Source organism: Vicugna pacos, chromosome 4, assembly GCF_048564905.1.
Source record: "Vicugna pacos chromosome 4, VicPac4, whole genome shotgun sequence".
In the NCBI taxonomy this organism is placed as follows: Eukaryota; Metazoa; Chordata; class Mammalia; order Artiodactyla; family Camelidae; genus Vicugna; species Vicugna pacos.
This window is the reverse complement of record NC_132990.1, coordinates 52,698,025-52,723,947: the sequence shown is the minus strand read 5'-3', so window position 1 is coordinate 52,723,947 and position 25,923 is coordinate 52,698,025. Positions and strand designations below refer to the sequence as shown.

The 25,923-nt window shown below is 36.2% G+C and overlaps 1 protein-coding gene and 1 long non-coding RNA gene across 6 annotated transcripts in view; one reads left to right on the top strand and one right to left on the bottom strand.

Moving 5' to 3' along the window:
• Nucleotides 1-25,923, bottom strand: part of PLPPR1 (phospholipid phosphatase related 1) — a 505,983-nt gene that overhangs the window by 313,561 nt on the left and 166,499 nt on the right. The gene's annotated exons all lie outside the window — the stretch shown is intronic.
• LOC140696102 (uncharacterized) overlaps nucleotides 1-25,923 on the top strand; it is a 46,856-nt gene that overhangs the window by 19,230 nt on the left and 1,703 nt on the right. Inside the window, exons 5-7 of one of the 4 annotated variants that reach the window (XR_012072118.1) lie at nucleotides 14,252-14,452; nucleotides 15,294-15,409; nucleotides 18,119-18,339. This is a non-coding gene — a long non-coding RNA (uncharacterized lncRNA). Of the gene's footprint in view, nucleotides 1-2,951; nucleotides 3,134-14,251; nucleotides 14,453-15,293; nucleotides 15,410-18,118; nucleotides 18,340-25,923 lie in introns of those variants that run through there. The other 3 variants (XR_012072120.1, XR_012072117.1, XR_012072121.1) reach the window with 3 other exon arrangements.

The window sequence follows — 25,923 nt, the reverse complement described above, 5'->3', positions numbered from 1 at the left end:
ATAATAGTTGTTTAGGTTAATAGCAGACATGGAAGGCATTGTGAAGGAGAAGGAATGGGTAGAAAATTAGACATTTTTATTGAAGAACTTATAATATTAAAGTATTAATACAGAAGCTTCAAAAACTCCTCCAGTTTAGTGTATGACAGCTACACCATGATTTATAAATTTATGTTGTCTGAGATTTTTCTCAATATTCATATCTGCCTTCTGTTCTGTCTAAATTCTTTAAACAGATTTTTTAGAGACTGCTTTCAATCATACTTTTAATGTGGGCTCAGAAATACTGATTCTCTCAAAATGTCTTTCTTCCTTTTTCCCTTTCTACAAACTGAGCACCTACTATGTTCCCAGACACTGCAAGATGCCAGATGTGCAAACAAAAAAAGACATAGACCTTGCCCTCAAAGAAGTCATAATCTAAAATAGAGGCGAACTTGTGAATAAAGAATCATAAGTTTCATAACAACAGTTTTTACAATGTCTCTAGCAGCAAAGAGAAAAAAATGAGAAATTGTTGCTTGAGACAACTGACCAGAAAGATCTTGGGTGAAGGGAGGTCAGTGAAGAGGTTTCTGCAATTTTCCTCCAAAGACAGAATGAGGTCTTCAACTATGTTTTGTCCAAGAGATAAGGTCAACAGGAGATAACTGATGGAATAGGAATCTGGGGGGAGGAAGTGCCAGGACCAGGCTGCTCCAAAGGATGATCCAATCTATGGCTGGAGAAATAGGCAAATACCTTTGAGAACCATAGCACAGTGTGATAAAGATTATAACTGACTGAATTTTTTATTGAAAATGTAATAAATGTTAGAACCCAAAGGGAAAAACTAATTACTGATAACAACTAATATTTATTATGGCAGGTTTTAGGTTCAGCTCTTTACCTGCATTATCTAAGCTAATGTTCACAACAACCTAAGAATTAAATATGATTATCTTCACAATTGTATATAGATGAGAAAACTGAGACATAGAGAAGTTAAACAACAAAGTCAGAGTGGTCAAATCAAGATTCGCCCACAGTCTGATACATCATCTGGGCTCTTAATCACATTTTCAGAGTTCTACTTGACTATACGTTAGATTCACTTTTTATTGATTCCCAGGCTGCACTCCAGATCAACTAAATCAGAATTTCTGGATTTTGAGCTGAGAAATTGGCCTTTCTTCCTTCTTCCTCCCTTCCTTCTTTCCTCTCTCCCTCCCTTTCTTCCTTTTTTAAGTTACCTGGGTGATCCTATGTACAACCAAGTTTGAGAACCACTCCATTTTTTCTATTATTGAAGAAAAGTAAAGGTGATGTTGAGTTGACAGTTGACGGGTTAACAAGAGTTTAACATATGGGAAATCAGAAAAGAGTACTCCAGATAGAAAGAGGAGCATGAACAAAGGTATGGGATGTTAATTCAAAGGATATGCACTATATCTAGACCAAAAACTGGATTTTGAATCTTGAATTCACTAATAAGGATCTGTTATTTTATTCATCATGCAATAGAGAACTTTTAAATGTTTTTAAGTATGAGAGTGAAAGAGAATCTGATCAATTTTAGAATAATGGCTCTCTGGGGGAACAGAATAAAGATTTATAAATGGCTTAGGACTAATTAAAATAATTTAAAGAATTCATTTTGGCCAGTGGTTTGTTCTATGGCATTCTACTGCAAAGCAGATCATACTATTAGGTATTTATAATTTAATTCAGAGTTAATTCTCTATGGTACTTCTATACCACAGCTGTTATCCCAAAGTACATGAATTTGAGAGATTTGAAATAAATTTGACAATTAAGGTATTAATAGAACTAAAGTGATTCACTAGCCTTTGTTTGGTGTCAGGAGGATTTTACCCTACTCAAAGTAAAGACAGAAATAGGTGACAGTAGGAATGAAAACCCACATTTTAAAATTAGACTCAATTCTTTTTTTCAATCAAGAAAACTGCCTTGAGCCATGGAAACAAATGACATTTCTGAAACCATGGCTTATTGAGGAAATCAAGTCCTCTTTACTGAACTGTTGCATATTTTCAATCACCCTACCATTTAGAGGTGGGGTATGGAAGGCACTGGAATACCACAATGAATTAGAGTAAAAGTTCCTATTTCTTTTCTTCCGTTCTCCTACAATTGCTCTAAAAAGCCAGATTTCTTGTTTCCTTTGGAAATGGAGTAATTGAAGGGTCTCCTAACAAATGGCATGTGGAAGAGAAGTGTTTAGCAGCCCTTCTCATATGAGGTTCCAAGAGAGAATTAAGCCATAATGCCAGCTTAAGGTACCCATTGTACATAATGAATTAGCTTACTTCCTATGCAGGTAGGATGTACTAATGTTTACCATCCTTGGGAAAACTGAGAAAATAGTCATTCAAGTCATTTTCCATAGGACTTTCTTTTTTGGTAGAACCAAAATGTTTAACCAGAGGTCTGGAAGAATGATAAGTTGTTCAAAGAAGAGGGAGAAAGACTATCAAATCTTCTTTTACCTTAAGAATAAACTATCCCAATGAGATTGGAATTTAGGGACATGCATACACCAAGACTATTTTCTTTTTTTAATCATCCTATGTTTCCTGAAAACAGCCAGCTTGGATGATAAAAGCCTGGGATGCTAATTAGCCATATACTTATAATCAGTAACAAAACAGCCTATGAGGAAAGATATTCTAAGAACATGAAATTTGGGATTCAGTCTAAATAACATTATCTGGTCTTAAATAAACCTGTAAGTAGCCATTTGAATAACTCTATATTCTTTGAAAATACGTATTTAGTTTCTGAAGTTAAACAACATGACCTGAAAATACAAATTCTTTCTCTTCTTGTCTGAAATTGTGCATGGCAGTAAAGAAATTTTAAGGGAAATTCTCTGTTCATGACATATTAGATAACCAAATGGTCCTCATAATTAAGTGCTGGCATAATTTTTTAAATTATTGTATTTGCAGAGCAGGTACAAAGTAAGGAACCCACAGAAATCCAATGAAGAAGCAAAAGGAAAACAAAGGGGGAAAAAGCTGCCTTTTTAAGCTTCTTTGCAGATGTTAATCTTCTCTTCTGATAGCTACCTAAGTTGTGGAAGACACAGAAGAAGTCACAGATGTTCCTAAGAGAAGCAAACTCCCTCCTCACTCTACACTAAATAAAGCTGGGACCTCTAAAAGCTCTATTGTAAGGAAAATAGCGAATTAAAAGTCAATCTACCCTTCAAAATGGCATGATGCAGAAATCAAAGCACCTTGGCTTTGGTGCTAGGTAAAGGAAAAAAAGATATGCTCCCTAAGAATTCATAACTACACACTACTTCTCATGCTACCAATGCTGTTGAAAAACCTCAAATAATTCAATATAAACTGATTGGCTATGCTCCATTCAGATGTAAACACAAATCCTCTCTTAAGGTATTCAGTTTCAATCCACGCTTCAAACAATTCCCACAGATAACATTCAAAAGAACATGAGCTCACAATCTAAAATCCCAAAACATATGAGAACACGAAGAGCAATCACTCAGAGACATCAAAAGAAATAGACAGCAGAATTAGATCTGTGAAGATTCCAGATAATGGTATATTACTAGGCACAGAATATAAAATGACTATGATATGTTTAAAGAATAAAAGAAAAGCTTTAAAATGTGAGAAGGAAACCAAGAGATTTAGAAATAACCAAAGAGACTGGAGAAAGAACCAAATAATCATTCCAGATATGAAAAATATCTTCCACCTAGGATGTAAAAACTAGGTAGAGAAAGTAGCTCCCACCCTAACAATGAGAAAAAATCAGATAGCATAAAAAGCATAATATTTGAGCCCCTTTGAGAGCTAAGGCCACAAGTTAAGCTACTGAACTAAAATCCAAAATGATGGCAACACCCTCCAAGGAGAAATGGATCCCTCAACTGTTTTGTCTTTGGCAGAGCAGTAGAGACAGGAGGTAGCCACCACAGAAACAGGCAGGAAAACATGCGAGATTTTAACACAATGTTAAGGGACAGGTGTGGGCTGGTGAGACAGTTTAGAATGCCTGGGAGTCCCAGACACAAGGAGAATCTGCATCCACTCACAAACTCTTTCTCCCTACCTCCACTGAATATTTATGAAAAAGATTTGGGGCAGGAGAGGAGAGTTGAAAGAGATTGCCCCTGTGGTAAAGACATGCAGGACCTGCCTAAGTGTGAGAGTTAAGAAGAGAATGAGAGCAAATCTCCCTTGATCCAGAAGCTTCATGAATAAGAGGCAGTCTTCTGCTGCTGGGGGAGAACAGGAAAGCGTACTGTGCTCAACTGAGCAAAGTCGCCATCACTCAATCTGATTTAATCTGCCCTTTTTAAGTTGTAAGAAACCGTCTTTGATCTAAAGTTGTTTTTGTGTGGGTGGGGGTATAGCTCAGTGGTAGAGTGTATGCATGAGGTCCTGGGTTCAATCCCCATTACTTCCATTACAAATAAATAAATAAGACTGTCTTCAAAAAATAATAAAGTTGATTGATCACTTTCACAAAATTCTCAAATATGGGGAAAAGCAAATGATATTATCTAACAGTGTCAAACTCTTTTAGGTAAATGTATAGACTAACTCTATGAAACATGAAAGTAGTTCATTGATTCTTGAAACTGAGTTGAGTTGCTTGGTTATCTAAAATTCACTGGGCAGAACTGAGAATCTTTTTCTAGGGTAAGTATTAGCACTCCATACAGAACTGTCGTAGGAAACATGTCTATTTCACCCACAAGTAGAAGAGGCAGCTCTTAATTATGCCACAATCATGTTCCTCCTTTGACCACCACAAAAAATTGTATCTCCTCCAACTTTCAGAGACATTCTAGACAACTGGAACTAACCCTGCTCTTTTAATTAAATAAATAAATGAGAGAGACAGAAATTTAAAATGCAAAATGCCTGTATAAGATTTAAATATACTGAGAGGATTTATTCTAGATGTGAGTGAGTGATCTATCAGAGTAGGTTGTAAGTAACTACAACTATATATGGAAGGAGATACAGAAGTGGGTGTCTGAAGAAGGAGAAGGGATAATTTAACTTTACAACCTAAGAAATCTGTTACAAATTAAATCCAAAAAGTAATCATGAAGAGTGCTTTTTTTTTTATATGGGTTTTCTGCTTCTAGTTCAGTAGAAACTAACACCCACTATGTGCCTTTGCTGAGACCGACATTTCTTAATTCCACTTAATTTTATTTAACAAATAGTTGTTGAGCTATTACTATGTGCCAGGCACTGTTCTGGTTATTTAGGATACATCACAACAGAACAAAGATCCCTGTCCTCAAGAGGCCCAATATTAGCAGAAGGAGACAGACATTAAATAGTAAACATAATAAATGAGTAAATCGTTTAATATGTTAGGAGGTAAATGCTATGGCCAAAAGAAGGGTGAGGGGGATGAGAGATCAGAAATGAAGAGAGTTGACGTTACAGTATTAAACAGGATGGTCAGTGTAGACATCATTGAGAAGGCCCAATAAGAGGAAAAACAGGAAAGAAGAAACCAAATGGTTCACTTACATGCAATAAGATCTTTCCTGGCAATTAGCAAGATGGCAGAGTAGAAAGACCGTGAGCTCACCCCTACTTATGAGCACACCAAAATCACAACTATCTGCAGAACAGCCATTGATGAAAAAGACTGGAACCTACCAGAAAAGATCATCTACAACTAATGACATAAAGAAGGAACCGCAAGACAGATAGGAAGGGTGGACTCACAATATAATCAAACTCCATACTCCCCAGGAGGACAACCCACAAATTGGAGGAAAATTATTTTGCAGAGGTTCTCCCATACAAGTGAGAGTTCTGAGCCCCATATCAGGCTCCCCAGCCTAGGGCCCGGCACCAGGAAGATGAATCCCCAGAGCATTTGGTTTTGAAGGGCAATCGAACTTAACTGTAGGAGCCCCACAGGACTGGGAGAAATAGAGACTTACTCTTAAAGGGCACACAAAATCTCACGCACACTGGGACCTAAGGCAAAAGCAGCAATTTGACAGAAGCCTGGGCCAGACCTACCTGCTGGTTTTGGAGAGTCTCTTGGAGATGTGGGGGTCGGGTGGGGGTCCTGAGGCTCACCCTAGGGACATAGACACTGGTAGCAGCCATACTGGTGAACATTCAGCCATGTGCTGCTGCTGGCTGCTGATATCTTGGCTCATTAGTACCAAGACCTGGCACCATTCAGCAGCCTGCAGCTGACAGTGCTTGGATACCACAGGACAAACAACTAACTGGGCAGAGACACAGACCCATCCATCAGCAGACAGGCTGCCTAAAGACTAAAGAGCCCACAGCTACCTCTGGACTTGCCCCTAGACACCGCCAAACCCACCAGAGAGCCAAGCCCCAGCTCCACCCACCAGTGGACAGGCACTGGCCCCTCCCACCAGGAAGCCTGCACCAGCCTCTAGAGCAGCCTCAACCACCAAGGGGCAGAGTATTTTCTCACACCATAAACAAAAATGAGCACAAAGTGGATTAAAAAACCTACATATAAGACCTAAAACCATAAAATGACTGGAAGAGAACATAGGCAGAACATTCTTTGACATAAATCGCAGCAATATGTTTTGGGATGTATCTCTTAGAGCAACGGAAACAAAAGCAAAAATAAACAAATGGGACCTAATTAAACTTAAAAGCTTTCACACAGCAAAGGAAACCACAAACAAAATGAAAAGACAACCTATGTAATGAGAGAAAATATTTGCAAACAATGCAACCAATAGTAGTTAGTTTCCAAAATATACAAACAGCTTATATAGCTCAAAATCAAAAAAACAAACAACCCAATCAAAAAATGGGCAGAAGACTGAAAAAGACATTTCTCCCAAGAAGACATCCAGATGGCCAACAGGCATGAAAAGATGCTCAATATCGCTAATTATCAGAGAAATGCAAATCAAAACTACAAGGTTTCACCTCACACCAGTCAGAATGGCCACTATCAAAAAGTCTACAAATAATAAATGCTGGAGAGGGTGTGGAGAAAAGTGAATCCTCCTACACTGTTGGTGGGAACGTAAATTGGTGCAGCCACTATGGAGAATAGTTTGGAGGTTCCTCATAAAAAAAAACTAAGAAGAGAGTTACCATATTATCCAGCAATCCCACTTCTGCACATATATATCTGGAAAAAACAAAAACCCTAATTTGAAAAGATACATGTACCCCAGTGTTCACAGCAGCACTATTTACACACACACACACACACACACACACACACACGATGGAGTATTACTCAACCATAAAAAAGAATGAAATAATGCCATTTGCAGCAATGTGGATTGGCCTAGAGATTATCATACTAAGTGAAGTAAATCAGACAGAGAAAGACAAATATCGTGTCATACCATTTACATGTAGAATCTTAAAAAAAATGATACAAATGAATTTATTTATGAACCAGAAACAGACTCATAGACATAGAAACAAACTTGTGGTTACCAAAGGGGAAAGGAGGGGAGGGATAAATTAGAAAGTTGGGATTAACAGATACAAACTACTATATATAAAATAGATAAACAACAAGGATTTACTTATAGCACAGGGAACTATATTCAATAACTTATAATAACCTATAGTGGAATGAAATCTGAAAAAGAGTGTATATATGTATGTGTGTATCTAAAACCGAATCACTTTTCTGTACACCTGGAACATTGTAAATCAACTATATTTTAAGTTTTAAAAGGTTAAAAAAAATAGCTTTCCTGCAGTGGGAATAGCTGGTATACCAGATATGATCAAGGAGCAGGAAGGAGGTCAAGTGGCTGAAATGGAGCAAGTGAGAATGAAGTAGTAGGAGAGAAAGTCAACTCTCTCTTACTTGTTTTCATACTTACTCCAAAGCTATTAAATCCCAATGAAAGAAATCACATAAATTAGTGGTCTCCACTTAGAGATAAATTATCCAGTCCTGACTGCTTTAATCCACCTAGTTATTCTCCCCCTTTCTTAAGTCACTTCCCACAGCAAAACTTCCATTTCTACTCTATTTTTATCAAGGTGCCCCACATCCTTCACTCTCCACAGATGCTTTGACTCCTACTTCGTTCAGAGAGTAGAGGGGACAGTGTCTGTACTCACTCCCATGCAATCCTACTCCTTCCTACCTGGCTGAAAAGATTCCTACTCACCTGGCCTGAGAGCCCTTGCCCCTTCAATTGTCTCTCTTTTACTGATTCAATTCCTTCTGAGCCTTCTTCTTGAAAATAGGTGTTTCCTTTCAGTCTACACTCTCCTTGAGCTGTTTCACTCATGCCATTGCCTTAAATTTTCATCTATATTTTTTATGATTTTCTAATCTACATCTCTAGTTCTGACTTGCTCCTGAGGTCTAAGCAGAAACTTCCAACCTTGTACTAGACATGTATGTTCTAAAATAAATCAAATGCAATGGGTCAAAAATCAAATATAACTCTACCCCCAAATATATTCTTCCTTTGCTTCCTGTTGATAATGTGAAACATCATTATTACAATACATAATTATAAATAAATATAATAATAGCATCATTATTCTTGATAATGATAGACAATAATGTGAGACATCATTATTATAATATGTAATCATAAATAAATATAATTATAATAATAGCATCATTATTCTCACAGTCACCTGGACCTTAAAGTTACCTCACTTACCTCTTTTTTATCTGTCATTTATCATCAGTCAAATTCTATAATTCTTTTTTTGTTTGTTTTTGAGTGTCTATCACCAGTGCCCACCCAACACCCTTCAACAAATACCTGCACTCACAGCTCTCATCAGCCACATTCATTTAATGGAGAATATCAGATCAGGAGCATGTTATACGGTGAGACTGGCCTAAGTTAACATTTGCCATTTCCATTCTTTTTGATAAATGAGGCTTTGAATTTTTTGTTGTTTTGTTTTTACTTTTCATTTGCTGGTAAGGAAGGTGCTTAATGCCACTGATTCATTCATGCGAATAAGGGAGAGCTGACTGACTTCTATGTAAATTAATCTTAAGACCACACCGTAACAGAAAATTTCACAAGGAGAAGCACTTGAGCTGAGATGGGGAGAAAAGTAAAAATCTGAAGAGTAAATAAGATAGTTGAGAGAAAATTTCAGAGAGAGAGAGAGATCAGCATTGGAGAACACAGAATGTTTAAACAAGGCCTGAAGTTTAAGGCACCATGGGAAGCAGAGTGAGAAACGAAGCTAAAAAGGAAAGGTCAGATTCTATATCCACTGGGGAGCCACTGAAGAGGTTTTAGCAAGGGAGAAAGGTAAGAAATATAGCAAGATGCCACTATATGTTGGTGGAGGGACTTAGCTAAAATCATTTTTTTATCCCCCAGAACCTAGCACAGTGCTTTCAAAGAATGTGTAAGAGTCAGAAATGGATTGCATTAGATTGAAGTAAGTCATGGACACTACAGAGAGCAATGAATGGCTGTGCTGTATGCAAAGCACAATTCTGAGCTGCCTAATCTGAAAAGGGACATATTAGGCTGTTGTGAAGTTGAGACCAGCCTTGTGAGCCCCACTCTCCCCATTTAAAGGCTGGTGGTTGCCATGGTTACAATTGCATGAGTAGGCTTATTTATAGTTATATACTATCTTTAGTGAATTCCACAACAGATAAGAGAAAAATTCAACAGTGAAGCCATCTAAGTGCATTGAAAACACTTAGGAAGAGCAATAAATTAAATATATACCAGAGAATCTCAAAAACACTCTGGAGAACCCCATTTTAGACAACTGCTTTGTAAACACTGTTCTCTGAGTAGGATGAAAAAATTAACCCAGGCTTTTGCATGCCCTCTGCTAGCTCTGCCATTACAATCTACAAGACATATCTCCAGGATATGTTCTCGAGATTAACTAATTAACTAAATATTTTTACCACTTATTATATACAAGACACCTACCAACACTGTAAGTCTTACAATAACAACATGAGATAGGTATTATTTTTATTTCCACTTTGTGCATTAGGAAACTGAGGTACAAGGTTGAGTTTCCTAAAGCCACATAGTTGGTAAAGACCAGAGCTGGGCAAGAGCCCAAGCAGTCTGTTTCTAGTGATCTTAATCACTATGATATACTGACTTGTTTTGATACGTACAACAAAAAGGTCTAGGGACCAGAATTCATTGGGAGATCAAGAAGCCATATTTATTTCAATCTAAAGTGCATACTCTTAAGTGAAGTAAGCCAGAAAGAGAAAGAAAAATACCATATGATATCACTTATATGTGAATTAAAAAAAAAAAAAAGGACACTATGAACTCATCTACAAAACAAAAGCAGACTCGCAGACAGTAAACCATCTTATGGTTACCAGGGAAAGAGGGTAGAAAGGGATACGTTTGGAAGTTTGAGATTTACAATTTTAGCCACTATACATAAAAATAGATTTTTTAAAAGTTTCTTCTGTATAACACAGGGAACTATGCCCAGGACCTTATAATAAACTTTAATGAAAAAAATATGAAAATGTGTGTATATGCATGACTGGGACATAGTGCTGTACACCAGAAACTAACACATTAAGGCCAACTATAATTCAATTTTTAAAATAAATAAAAAATAAATACATAAAGAAAGAATCCGAAAAGAAAAAAAGAAAGTGAATACAAATCAAAAAGGATTATTTGCTGATGGAGAATACTGAGAATTTATGCTGTAAAACTGCATATACCCAAACTTGAAATCTCAAGCAAAACAAACGAGGGGCATCCTACTTCCATTTCAATAAGTTGCAGCAGGATTCTCTTATAAGGAAAATTTCTCTGTTTCTTAACAAATTAAATACAATTCACAGAAAATTGGTTGTGTGCATACACCAATTTTTGGAACATATCCCATTATGTACTACAAAGTAAAACGGTAGGCTTATTTTAAAAAGGAACAGGTATCGATGCTATTGAGCGGTTTCTTTCATTTACCTTGACAAGTCAATGAGGAAAGTACTGTTGATCTCTAGTTAACAGATGAAAAAACTGAGGTTCACAGTCTACAATAACTTCCTAAAACACACATCCCTAGTAGGCAGAAGAATTTTAACTGAAACCTTAGTACTTCTAATGCTAAAGCCTGAGAGTCTTCCCATTCTATCTTTCTGTGTCATCTTGACTTAAGGGAGACCAACATTGGCTAGCTTCTAACAGAGGCTCTCCCCAAGACCAAGGAAATTTTCTTTGAGCAATTATATAGCTTGTTGCAGGAGGTGGGATTTTCCTGGACAAGTTCTAATTTAATGCTCATTTTGTAGACAAACACATATTATTAGCACCATGACTTGTGTGGGAATAATATGACAACTTGAGTGGAAATACACGTACATCTTGATGCAAATGTCCTTCACTGACAGAGGTTTTGAGTAAAAGCAATCTGGTAAAGCTTTGGGATTCATATTCTTGTTTGTGATTGTTTAATCTCAGAACCCTATGATATTTGTTTATGCTTTTATCAAATAAAATATTTACCAAGTACCTATACCCTCATTGTGGTAGGTTCTGGGGATACAGTGGTGAATAAATATATATGTATTATAATTTTGAATGCTAGTGAAAACACAATCCTAGACTCACAAAACATTCATTCAACAAACTTTATCAAGTGCCTACTATGCGCCAGACAGCATAGGAGATACTAGGGACATAATGGCAAATAACTCACACTGTTGGGGCAACTTTAGACATCAATCATATGACAGATGATAAACTGAAAGAACCAAGAGCCTAAGCACTTGTCCAAGATCACACAGCAAATCTAGACTTAAAACCAAGGATTGGTAACTGTATCTTTGACCCCTATACTTTACTTAAGGGTTCAAAACACTGTGAAGCCTCCTGTCATATCTAACACTTCTTAGTATGACACAATCATTACTTGCATCTTTTCTCCTAAATTAGAGGTGATGCTTGAAAAAGATCATATCATATCTGCAGTAAAGGGGTTAGAGCTACAATCTTAACAGCAAACACTTATCTGACCCAAACTGTCACAAATGCTGATGTTGAGAAACCCTGAACTAGCCTACCCTTTTTTATTAAAAGGGCTATCAAATATATATTATGAAATAAAGAGTATTCTCTCCAGTGAAATAAAATAGGAGCTCACATAAGGCACTTGAGGCACATAAGGCTCATATAATGACATCGGAAGTCATTTGATGTCACTCAGAAAAAAAGAAGAGGTTATTTTTCAAATACTGAAAACCAGGGGGAGAATCTTGGAAGATACGCCATCAATACAGGCATGGATGAAATGTCTCTGTTCAACTAGACCATGATTATAGACTTACATAAGTCTTGACCTGCACATCTAACTCATTTCAGTCTGTATACTTACCAAGTAATTATCAAACCTCGAATTGGTTTCATATGTAAGATTATGTAACAAAGAAAAGGATCCTCTTGCTGAGCAGCAAAAACCATGGGATGGGTGGTCTATTTGGCTTTCAGGTAAAAAGAGCTTAAAAGTACTCCCATTTGATCTTAAACCAAATATAGGTAATCCCAACACCCTGGTCAATAAGGTCCCGGGTCTGCAGAATATATTTCTGACATGTAACTATAGAGACTATACCAGCCCTCACATGCTTCCCACTGCAGCCACTGTCAACTTTTCCATCTCCTATTTTAAATATCTAAATTAAAATACTGAGGTCCTGGCTTTGAAGATTTAGAAGATTCTTAATAATGATGTGAACTGAATTAACTCCCTAGAAGTACCTGAAATTAAACATGAACACAATAAGCAATTCTTTCTCATGGTAACAAAATATTCAATTAAAATAAATTATTAATTGTTAAATTGACTCTGCCTCAAAGATTCTTCTGAGCAAAAATAACAAAAGCAAAGGGATTAAACAGAAGCAAATTGGCAAAGCTCAAAACATTTCTCTGGCTATTTCAGAAAGGAAAGAAGGAAGGAGGGAAGGGTTGTAATGCTAGTGTAAGACTAAAATAAAATTAAAAGCCCTGAAGGGACAAAATAGCCATTTTATTTTGATAAAAAGATTCAAGCTATGCTAAACATTTATGTATTAAGTAACATAGCATGGATAAAATAATAGCAAATACTTATTGAGTGTTTACTACTTTCATTTTAACTTTCACAAAAACCCAATGAAGGAAATAATGCTGAAGGCTGAGATCATGACTCAATACCTGAAATAAAAAGCACAAGGCTGATTTCATTGCTAACCTAAATAAGGAAGAGCTATGCTGGTCAGGTACAACCTTACTGAGCTGCTGATATAAGGAGAAAACTATATAACTATAATAAAACTTTATGTGCCAAATAATGCTGCCTCAAAATATTTTTAAAGGAAAATCTGTAGGAAATGTATTGAAAATTGATTTTTTTAAAAAAAAAAGACACTAGTGAAAGCTTTTTATAGATCAAGCAAACAAAAAATAAGCCAAGATATAGAGGAGCTGAATGTCATAATTAATAAAGTTAATCTAGATGCCCTGATATATTTTGTCTAGAGCCTGCAGCTCCTTTTTTATTTAGCACTTGGTCCCTTTTCGTCCTTCCCAGCTGAGTGTTGAGATTTGGTCCTAACTATGGGTCTGATGGCCAGGAGGGAAAGTGGAGGGTATGTTCTATAGGGATATATATCACCTGCCAAGCGGAGACCTCTACTTTGTCTTTAAGCAAGACTAATTATCACCATTAACAGAAAGGAGGGGTCAATAATGCAGGCCCACAAGGTGCAGCGGGATCTGACGTTTCAAATTTACAGAGTACAGTAATCCATATGTCCTTATTCCAAATCTCATAGTCCCACAACTTTCCAATCAGGTCCTTGACTTTGATCTAGCTAACTTGAAGGAGCAGACAGTTCAAATCTCGCTGGACTTCTGCTACTGTTATAATTAAGTCTTAGATCTGATTCTCAGAATTTTCTGCTCCTCCAGATACAAGAGAAAAGAGTCTCTTTATATACTGCCAAGGAGGCCCTCTGATAGTCAATATGACCCAATAACAGACTTCCAGTTGTATAATTTCTGTAATTAACTACTTCTCCCAAAACTCTCAATGCCTGATATACTGTACCAGCCAATGCATTCCCTTCCAATATTATCTCACCCCATTTTACGGCCACTGAAAATTTTAACAATGGCAAGATTCAAGCATGCCAGAGGTTACTGGTACTCTATTCATCATGGGTTATGAGGTCATCCAGCTCCAAACTACATTATAGAGTTGTCTCCCTAAAACCATTTCTTGTACCACCACAGGTTTGGCTACCTGGAAATACACTCTGGAGTGAAGCTTTGCACGCGGGAGGTTTATTGGAGAGAGATTCCATGAATCCCATGAGGAATGGGTAGCAGGAGAAGCTGAACTGTGGTGCAAGATGCAACTGTAGCAGAGGCCTTCACTAATCCCACAGGGAACTCTGTAGAAAGGATGGCCCTTTAAAGTTGTCTGGAGCTGAGGCAAGGAGCAGGCCCCATGACTCCACATTGACCCTTTATTGGATGTGGGCTGCCCCGATGAAGGCATAACCTTAGGAAAGACAGCTCTCTCTGACTGAAGGCAGCTCCTGGGGAGGGACAGCTGTGGGCCACCAGCACAATATACCCCCAGCAAGCTGGGAGAACACATGTGCTAGGGTGCTCTGGGAAGCTGGTACCCCCCACAAACAGGAAACACACCTTTTCCATGTGATGTTGCATTTTTCATATGTATTTCACCCTACAAACAGAAAAGTATCCCTAAGGAGTATAAGTTTCTTTTCACTGTATTTTCTAGAATGTTCTGACTCCTTGAACTTTGAAATCAGCTAAGCATTTGTTTTACATTGGTATAGAATTGCTTCAGATTACTCTTTAACACTTCCACCCCAATCATTTCTTTATATATGTTTTCCCTGACGTTTTAAATCCCATCATAAAGACACAGATACCCAACTTATCTGAGGTTTTCTCCTAAAATTAGTCTTGATTGGCTTTCAGTGAGTAACCACTTATGGTTAAGAAGTGGAAAATTCTTAATAATATATTTGAAGGACCAATCATGGTCCCAGCATCTCTACAAAAAAATAATTTTAATTTAGTTGATGACACGGCCAAGAATTCTGACTTTCTGGTTACCTTACAATGGGAGAGATGAGGCTGTGGAACTTGTAGTGCTCAAAACAAAAATTAACTAATAATTAATTAAGGTTTTTAATTTAGTAGGATTTATAAATTACCACATTTTTCCAGAAATGATGCTTACATGTGATAGTTCAGCAAAAGCATCTTTGATGCTAGGGCAATCCTCACTCTCTTTCAGTCACTCCTTACAGTGATACCCATCTTTAAGACAGCTCAGATATGCAAGACTAGTTCCCAGAGGACTAAAGACCCAAGACCTGACAACACCGGAAAAGAAGACAAGTTCAACAAAAGGTCTGGTTCTCTCCTTCACCCTTTTTTAGTTCAGTAAGTACAAAGATGAAAGAAGTGATAGACTCACTATGCAATATAATGCCAGTATTCAATGAAGAACACTATAATATAAAACTGATTATTGTGATCATCAAGGACAAACATCAGTTCTCCAGGGGAAAAAAAATCATTCTGGCTGGTAAACAGATTGGATAGGTTAAGGAACTATTAGGTATGGACTATCTGGAGGTAAGCAACACATTTGATAAAGGCTCTCCTAGTATCTCTGAGAACAACACAAATATTCATTGGTTTCCAGTACAACTGGATGCATTAGTTGCTGGTTGAATTATTACATGTCAAAGAACACCTATGCACCCTCTTGAGAGGTAAGGGCAGAAAGGGCTGTACTGCATGTGGGTGCAACGCCAATTTTAAAAATAGCTGAGATGAAGTCCTAGTTCCAACAAGCCCAGCCAGGCTCTGATGGGCTGTGGCACCTCTCCAGTGGAATCCCATCACTTTTGTTCTGCTAATCCCTGACATCAACTTTCAGCACCGCTTGCTAATTGAACTGTCCTTTGAGATTTTGTCCATGCCTCCACAGTCTCCACAGAATTATCACTTCTCTGACTGTAAAGTCCTGTTTGTGATGTAAACTTTCTCTCCCTCTGCTGTCCCTTCATTTCTTATAAGCTCTCGATTCTTCTCTCAATTTTGAGTTTTTAGTATCTCTAGGTTTTGCCCCTTGATCGCTCTGCCTCTGACTAGCCTTAGAATAGCCTTCAGATGAAAATAGTTAATACCCTAAAATTGTTAATAAATTTCAAAGGTTGCTGTCAACCAAGAAGGACAGTTTTAGTGGCCTGCCACAAGGCATTGAAAAGAATCGAATTAGAGAGTCAGTTGTACTGTTAGGCCCAAGGGCTGATGGTGGAGCTGAAAGTAAGAGGTCAAAAGGCTAGTGGTTGAGTCAGCTCATAAACAGAGTGGCTAGAAAGGAGTAGAGGCTGGAACCAAGGAGTCGTTCCAGAGCATTCCCCATGTAAGGAACTGGGAGGGTTTTTTCTTGGGGAGGGGGGTGAGATTTTCTATATACATGTGTGATGACAGCCTAGGGTCAAGGTAAAAAGGGTACTGTTGACAGCCTTTGGAGGTGCCTAAATAAAATAGTCCTGTGTTGCTCTGGTGGAATGCTGCCTGAGGAAAACTATAATCCCACCTTCTGGAAGATACCCCTGCTTTATCAGCTCACTTACGATTTGGGATACCAAATTTAACATTCTAGCAACTTCATCTCACCACAGATCATAGGATAATTTGAGGAGAAAAACATTCAAAAGCGATAAATAAAAAGGAGTGCAGAATGTCATAGCAGTTTGATTTTCTAGTAGGGAAAATTACAAAGAAATTTTATAAGATGGAATTTTATGGCTGTGCACTCTGAAACTATTTTCTTTAATAAAAAATGTGTATTTAAGGGAAGTGAATGTTATTTCATTCCAATTCAATAAGCCAAATCTTAGCACGATACGAATTTTCTTTTCTAATGAACCACAGTTCTGGATGCTGTTGATTTCTGAAATAAGATCCTATATTAAAACTCTCTAAGGCTTTAGGATTGCCATTTGAAAGAAGCATGATACAGAATAAAGCTATAGTAGCTCCTAAAATTGTATCAAAATTCACACTGTAAGCATAATTAGCATGAAATTTTATGGATTTACTTTGAAGAATGCTGCAAAAATAATTCCTTATTCAAAGAAATTCAGACATTCAGATCACCATCAGTTACCTTTGATCATATTTTATTATTAAAGTGAATCCTAATTCTACCACCAAGAATTCCCTTCTTATTTGGAAAAACAATCTAACTTTCTTCTCATGAGCTCAATAATGGAAAGATCATGAGAGTCAAATAAAATAAGTCAAAGTTCTTATCTAGTGATCATTGGTCTAGTTTTATTTCACACTGGCAAACATCTGAAATTTTTTACCAAAATAAATCAAATTCTTTCAAGAGCATGAGATAATAGAGTAAAATTACTTAGGATTTTGCTTATAATCATTCAGAAGTCAGTAAGTATCTATTGAAATCTACTGAACATCTAGGCTTTAAGCTAATATTACCAAAGTCAATTATTCTATTATATTTTAAGTTATCAGTGTGCAAAAATGAATGACAATTTACTTTAGTATTAGTTGGTATATGGGAATCCATAACAGTATTTTAATTTCATTTCTAGCACTTCTTAGCAGCAACCCAAGATCAGTCACTCATTTCTGACATCGGAAATTGTAGCTAAGCATAAACTTTCTAAATTAACAAAAGATTAGATTTATTACAATGTTGTAAATGGTATTTGAATCAGATCTCATAGTGTCACTGACAGACTTTGGCTAGAGTTTTGTTTTAAACAATATAACACATGCACACCACACATACACACAAGCAGTGATCGTCTGTTTATTCACCTGCTATAAGAAGCCCATTTTTCATTTTAGGAAACCTCTCTCCCCTACTTTCAGACTATGTGGTTTGAGGATGGTGGCCTCTACCTTCTCTTTTCAGAGGTGAGGACATGACCGAGCCTGGTCAATCTCAGTGTCCATTCATCTCATTTGGTTCAAAGATGGTTCAGAGAGGATCAGATGACCCAAGTCAGACTAATCAGAGCTGTTCGTGGAACTTTCTCTGAGCTACTGGTAAAGACGTACTCTTTTTTCTAGGATTATACAGGCTAAGAACCATTTAAGGTGATGTGATGAAGGACAGCTCTGTGGCCACATGAAGACAGCCCTGTGGCCACATGAAGACAGCCTTCCTGAGAATGAATCAAAAGAGAAAGGTAGATTTGGAAGAAGAAAGAGAAAGCTGCTTAATGACATCAGTCTAACCTCATAACCTAGCCATGCCTAAATATAGCTTGACTCCTTGAAAATGCCAGTTATATGAGCCAATGGATTCTAATTTGTGTTTCCTTAAAGCAGCCTGAACTCAGTTCTGACTTTTCAACTGACAGAGTACAACCAATACACATACATACCCACAGACTTATCTTCTGTTAGTGAAATTTCTTTCTCTTATAGCATTATGCATCTCACACACAAACACAAACACACACTGAGTGGAAAGAAGCCCAGAATTTGTCTTACAGATGACAAAAAACTCTAACAATATGGTTTTCCCCTCCATGGCCAGCAGAATTTTGCTGTAACTCAGCAATTTTTTATCTGATTGATATGCAACATGTTATGACTGCTTGCAGAAACTTTTTCAGCCATTGACACAAACATGACACTCCTTCAAATTGTGCATCAGCCCTCCATCTGTATAGCATCATTTCTCTCCAAGCCCTGAGACTCAGAAAACTTAATTCACATTGTCACAGAGTTAGAGTCACATGAATTATCCAAAAATGTTGGGCTGACAATGATGTAAACACCTGGAGGTCTTTACCCATGACTACAGAGGCATCTGATTTTAGCTGGAGCCTTATTCCTTACCAATGCCAAGTTGAGACTGGCTTAATTGTGCGATTTCTAGGTCTTTGGCTGACAGCATATTGTCAGTTTGCTCAATTGTAGCAGAAACTTATAATTATTTTCAGCTGCAAACAAATGTAGGCTGACTCTATAGAGGCACATGTCTTTTGTTTCTTTGATCAATAGCTTCAGTTTTTCCCATCAAGATGCCATAAGTACCCAGCCTCTCAAGGTTGGCTACATTCAGTGTAATGTATTTTGTTGCATTATTTGACACGTATGCCAGTTGTTAAAATTTCTTTCCTTATGAGATGGTCGAATTGGGACCACTAAGTTACCAAGCAGGCCTGTGTTGAGTTTTGGATTTCAAGGGCCAAAGCGAGAGCAGAGTAAAAGCCAGAATATGAACCTAACCCAACATACAAGCACAACAGACTTTCTGAGTTCAAAGTCCAACCTTCCAGCAAGCCTTCCAGTTCAAAATCCATCCAGCAAGATGCCTAACTCCCCTAAGCCTCAGTTTCCTCATCTGTAAAACAGGAAAACGTGGAAGTAATGTAGAAATCTAATCAGAGGTTTCTGACAATTACATTATATAATTCATTGAGGTGCCAAGAAATATTAGCTATTAATATTAACAACTAATGATATTAAATGTCAATAGACATTAGCTATTAATGAACATTTAAAATTAACTATCAAAAATATTATCTATTAATATCATTGCTGATAACATCTAGAAAACTCCTTTCACTTCCTTGGATTTCAGACTTGTCAACTGTAAAATGGAAGTAACAATCACTGCCAATTTCTTGAAATTGTTTTTAAACTCAAATGAGAGCATTTACCCAAAACCACTTTGTATAATGTAAAGTGTATCAAAATATACGGTGGCATTGCTCTTCCTACTACTGGTACTGGGATACAGTAAGTACGTCTATATGTATTTAGCATCCAGAATGGACTAGTCTTGGTCAGACAATAATCCTACTCTCTAAACGGTAATGGAAAAGATATTAGGAAGAATAATTTGAATATATGAAACAGCCTTTCCTACTATCTTAACTAACAAATCCTATGTTCTACAACTGCACTGTCCAATAGGATGCCCACCAGTCAGTCACCCACACTACTGAGCAGTTTGGGTGTGGCTATTGTAAATGGGAAACTAAATTTTTAATTTAATTTTATTTTAATTAATTTAAATTGTAATAGCTGTGTACAGCTGGTTGCCACCATATTGAACAGAGTATCTTCAACCCCTTAGATATTTGTTAATGGGTCTGCCATGTTTTTGTACTGCGTGTTATAATGATATGATTTTAGGTTGAAAATATATTGTATTACAAATTCCATTTAAATGGAATCTTCAACACATTGTACACTTACATATAATATATACCCACTATGTATAAAAACAAGTTTTGACTCTTTTCTGTTAATAATGATACATACTAGTTAATGAAGATTAATTATGTAAGAAAAAGTATAATTTAAAAAGTGTACTATTTTGATACTTGGGAACCAAGAGTAAAATAAAATTTAAATTTAATGATGTATTACAGCATAAAATAGATTAAAAACTACTTTATAATAGATGTTTGATATTCTTATATTTTATACACAAAAAACCACAAATAGTATTTTCATATTTTGTTTCATTTGTCTGCTTGTGCACACTCCTCTAATAGTAACACATGTGGTTAAAGAGTCTTTACTCCCACACATGAGAAGTCATTCTGACATTCTCTATTTAAATAATGGTTTTTTAATTATTCTTATATCTCCCGATGTGCTACATAAGAATTTTGATGAAACAGATGCAGCTTGCAGATTTGGTGAAATTCATATTGAAGAAAATTTGAGAATTATTAATACTTTATATTCTTTATTAACTTGATATATATCAGTTTCTGTGTATCTTATGTCATGGTCTTAAATAACTGTTTAGCATTAGTAATAGTTCTATTCTTATAACTATGAATAAAAATAATTTATAGCTGTGTGATGGTCAACTCCATCATGGCTAGTGGTTGATGTTCAGTTCAGTGTCTGGCTAAGCGACTGAGTCATAAGCACATTCATTTGATCTCTACAATGTACACGAATTACATACTCAAGAATTATACGTCCACTTCTAAAAGGATATTTTTTAAACAGTTACTTTATCAGTTGATCTCTAATATAAACTTAAGCAGGCACCATCATTTCTCTTGATACCACGAACAACTTGGGACATTTTCTCTAGACCTCAGAATTTCTTAAACTACTTGTTGGGAAAGACTGTCAAAAATATTAGATCATTTGTTCTAGTTCTGTGAAAAATGTCCTGGGCAATTTGAAAGGGATCACATTAAATCTGTAGGTTGCTTTGGGTAGTGTGGCCATTTAAACAATAATAATTCCTCCAAACCCTGTATAGAATCAAAAAAGATGCAGAATTGCCAATGCAATATTGAAGAAAAAGAACAAAGCAGGAGGAATAATACTCCTAGACTTCAGATACTACAGAGCTACAGTAATCAAAACAGTGTGGTATTGGCACAAAAACAGACATAAGGATCAATGGAAAATATAGAGAGCCCAGAAATAAACCTATAGACCTACTGTCAATTAATCTGACAAAGGAGGCAAGATTATACAATAGAGAAAAGACAGTCTCTTCAGCAAGTAGTGTTGGGAAAACGGAATAGCAGCATGGAAATCAATGAACACTCCCTCACACCATACACAAAAATAAACTCAAAATGGCTTACACACTTAAATATAAGACAATACCAAAAAATGTCCTAGAAGAAAACATAGACATAAATCTTAGCAATGTTCTCCTAGGGCAGTCTACCCAGGCAATAGAAATAAAAGCAAAAATAAAGAAATGGGGCCTAAATAAATTTACAAGCTTTTGCACAGCAAAGGAAACCATAAGCAAAATAAAAAGACAACCTATGGAATATGAGAAAATATTTGCAAATGATGCAACTGACAAGGGCTTAATTTCTACAATATAAAAACAGTTCATACAACTTAATAACAAACAAACAAACAAACAAAAAACCCCAAACAACCCAATCCAAAAATAGGCAGAAGATGTAAACAAGCAATTTTCCAATGAAGATGTACAAATGGCCAATAGGCACATGAAAAAATGCTCAATATTGCTAATTATCAGAGAAATGCATATCAAAACTACAATGAGGTATCACCTCACACCAGTCAGAATGGCCATCATTAAAAAGACTATAAATGATAAATGCTGTACAGGGTGTGGGGGAAAGGGAAACCTCCTGCATTGCTGGTGGAAATGCAGTTTGGTGCAGCCATTATGGAAAACAGTATGGAGATTCCTCAAAAGACTAAAAATAGACTTACCATATGATCCAGCTCCTGGGCATATATCCAGAGGGAACTCTAATTCAAAAAGATTCATGCACTCCAATGTTCATAGCATCACTATTTACAGTAGCCAAGACATGAAAACAACTTAAATGTTCATCGACAAATGACTGGATAAAGAAGTTGTGATATATTTATAGAATGGAATACTACTCAGCCATAAAAAGAATGAAATAGTGCCATTTAGGATGGACCTGGAGATTGTCGTTCTAAGTGAAGTAAGCCAAAAAGAGAAAGAAAAATACCACATGACATCGCTCTTAAGTGGAATCTTAAAAAAAAAAAAACTTATTTACAAAACATAATCACACTCACAGACATAGAAAACAAACTTATGGTTACCAGAGGAAAAGGGTAGGAAGGGATAAACTAGGATTTCAAGATTTGCAGATAGTAACTAATATATATAAAATATATAAACAACAAGTTTCCTCTGCATAGCACAGGGAACTGTATTCAATATCTTGTAGTAACCTATAATGAAAAAGAATATGAAAACAAATATATGTTGGTATACATATGACTGAAACATTATGCTGTACACCAGAGACTGACATAACCTAATAAACTGACTATACTTCAATTTAAAAAAAAAAGAATACTGGAGAGCTGTTTAAATTTCATGGAATGTTTAGACACCATAAAGAGGTCCTTTGCTCATCTTTGGGCCCACAGAAAACAATGGCAACCCTGTCTACAAATGGGCATCATATATGCAGACATAAATCAGAGGATCTGTGAGGAGAGAAACCCTGAGAAAGGCCACACCAGACTCAACATAAGAAAGAATGTGGGGGCCCAAGGAGTACATCAATATGAGGGAGGAAACCTGGCACACTGCACCAGAAATAGCAGCAGGTCCTAAGGATTAGGAGGGGCAAGAGAATAAGGAAGGTCAGAAGAGTGAGCTTAACCACACCTGACCTCACTCCCCTCTAACTTCCCCAACCCCAGAGTAACCAAAACCTCTAGAAAGGAAAGGGCTCTGGTAGAAACAAAAGATGTGTACTGGGAATCTAAACAACTCTGCCATGGGGACACCACTCTGAAAAGAGCTGAACACAAGAAAAGAAGGTGAAGGCACTGTCCTCCTGGCTGGTAAGAGACCTGAGCAATGAAAATCAGGGGACAACAGATTTGGTGGAGCTACAGAGACAGTGACAGCTGGAGAAGAACAACAACGAAGACAGCAATCTGTGGCCACCCAGGTACATCAGGTTGGAGGAGGTGGCAACAGTGCCAACAACCCAAGGTGGCCAGGCAGTCAGGGGTCAGAGGTCTGATGAGAGGCACGCAGTGAGATAAATAATCCAAGAGCAGGAGAACAACAGTATGTTTCTGAGTATTGCTTAGGGACAAATATGGTAGTAAAAGGTAAGCAAAGAGCTCCCATCAGAAGCTTTGATTTCCTGTAAGAAAATGTTTTCCTTCTGTCTGGGAATCCCAGAAGGGAAGTAACAGGTGACAGACAGTTGTTTTACGAACAATAGAAATGATCCCTGAACATATAGTCTTAAGAGATAATTGTTTTACATGTATAAGTAATCTTGGGGACTCTCAGAAATATTTAGGGAGAGAGATCACTTCATATATAGGCAGATAAGGGGCAGGACTTAGAGCTACTGAAATCTGAAAATCATTTAAAAACCAAACATATATACTCACCTTTTAATAAAGTTTAGAATATAGATATACATGCACCATAACTTTTTCTAGGTACAGGATTATGGGTGCTTTTATTTTCTTAATTTCATCTCTTACCTGAATTTTCTACAGTTTCTTCAAAAACATGTAACATTTAGTTATTAAAGAGAATAAAATTTATTTTAAAAATTAAATGCCATTTTCCACATGTTAAATTGCAAAGATCGAAAAAAAAATCTAATACTCCGTATTGGCAATTGAGTAGAGAAGTAGGCACTTATACCCTGCTCACAAAATAATAATCGATTATGTTATTTCCAGAAGACAATTTGAGAAAAAAATAAAAATTCTTAAAAAACTTTTTACTTAATTTTATCTAGGAATTCCGCTTATAGAAATATAGAGAATGTAGAGAATTACTCTATTTTTATAAAAACTACTATGTATAGATAGATAAGTAAGGAGATAGACAGGTAGCAGATTATACTTATAACAACATAATATGCCAAATTATTAATGATAGTTATTACTGATAAGATCATAAGTGATTTTCATTTTAAGTATTTTCTTCCACATATATCTGCCATGAAAATTATTATCTAAATAATCAGGAAAAATAAATGCTATTTTAAATAAACTAAATTGAAAAGTTAACGTGGCATTAAAACTTTCATCTTATTCTCTTATATTTTGTATCTTCTTTTTATCTGCAGTGATATCCTATTCTAATTCCTAGAGTAACTTAATTTCTTCAGTAGTTGGGCAGCAATTTATTTTATAGTTTTCTCAATAACTATTTTTGGGATTTATTAATCAAATCTTCTTGTTCCTATTTTTTAATCCACTAAAATCTGCTTTTATCTTTATTAATTTCTTCCTCTTGCTCTCCTTCGACTTATTTTATCATTCTCTTTACAACTGCTTGAATTGAAAGCTTAGATATACTTATTTTTATTTCTTCTAATTTAGCAATTTAAAAACACAATGCATAAGTTCTGATTTTGAATCCAGTTCCTTATTTCAAATGATTAATATTACTTATTTTAGTATCTTTTTTACAATAATTATCACTCTGAGTACGATATTGTAACCAAATTTGCAACTAAGATTTAATTCTATGTTTAAATCGTTTTACTATTTCCCACCACTTTTTAAAATTTACATACAGTAAAATTCACTTTTGGTGTACAGTTCTATGTATTTTAATAAATGTAAACACTTCTGTAACTATCATCACAGTTAAGATATAGATTATTTCTATCAAAATGTTCCCTCAGGCCCTTTTGTATTAAATTCCCTCCCTCGGCCCCCAGTGCCTAACAACTGTTGATATAATGTGTCTCTAAAGTCTTTTTTCAGGATGTCAAGTTGTTGCATGTATTGGCATTTTGTTCCTTTTTATTAATGAATAGTGTTCCATTGATTGGTGTGCCAAAATTTGTCCATCTATTCGCCAGCAGATGGGCATTTGGGTTGCTATAAGTATCTGCATACATATCTTTGTTTGGACATATGTTTCCATTTCTCATGGATAAATACACAGGAATGGGATTTCTGGCCCTACACTAAGAATGTGTTTATCTTTATAAGAAGCTGCCAAACTGTTTTACAAAGTGGCTATATTATTTTACATTCCCCACAGCAGCATATAAAGATTCCAGGTGTTCCACATCCTTATACAATCATCAACACTTGGAATTGTCAGATTGTGGTTACAGTAGGGGAAGAGTATAGGAGCAGGGTCTTTCCTTACCTTTTTGTTATTCTAATTAATAAATGTGGTATCTTGTTGCTTCAGTTTGTGTTTTCATAAATTTCCATAGTAACTAATGATGTGAAATATCTTTTAATGTGCTTATTTGCAGTCAGCCATCAGTAACTTTCCTTTGGTGAAGTATCTGTTCAAATATTTTGCCTATTTTTAAAACTGGATTTTGTCATTTTACTATTCAGTTTTGAAAGTTCCTTACTTATATTCAGAATACAAATCCTGGTATTTGTTTTGTAAATGT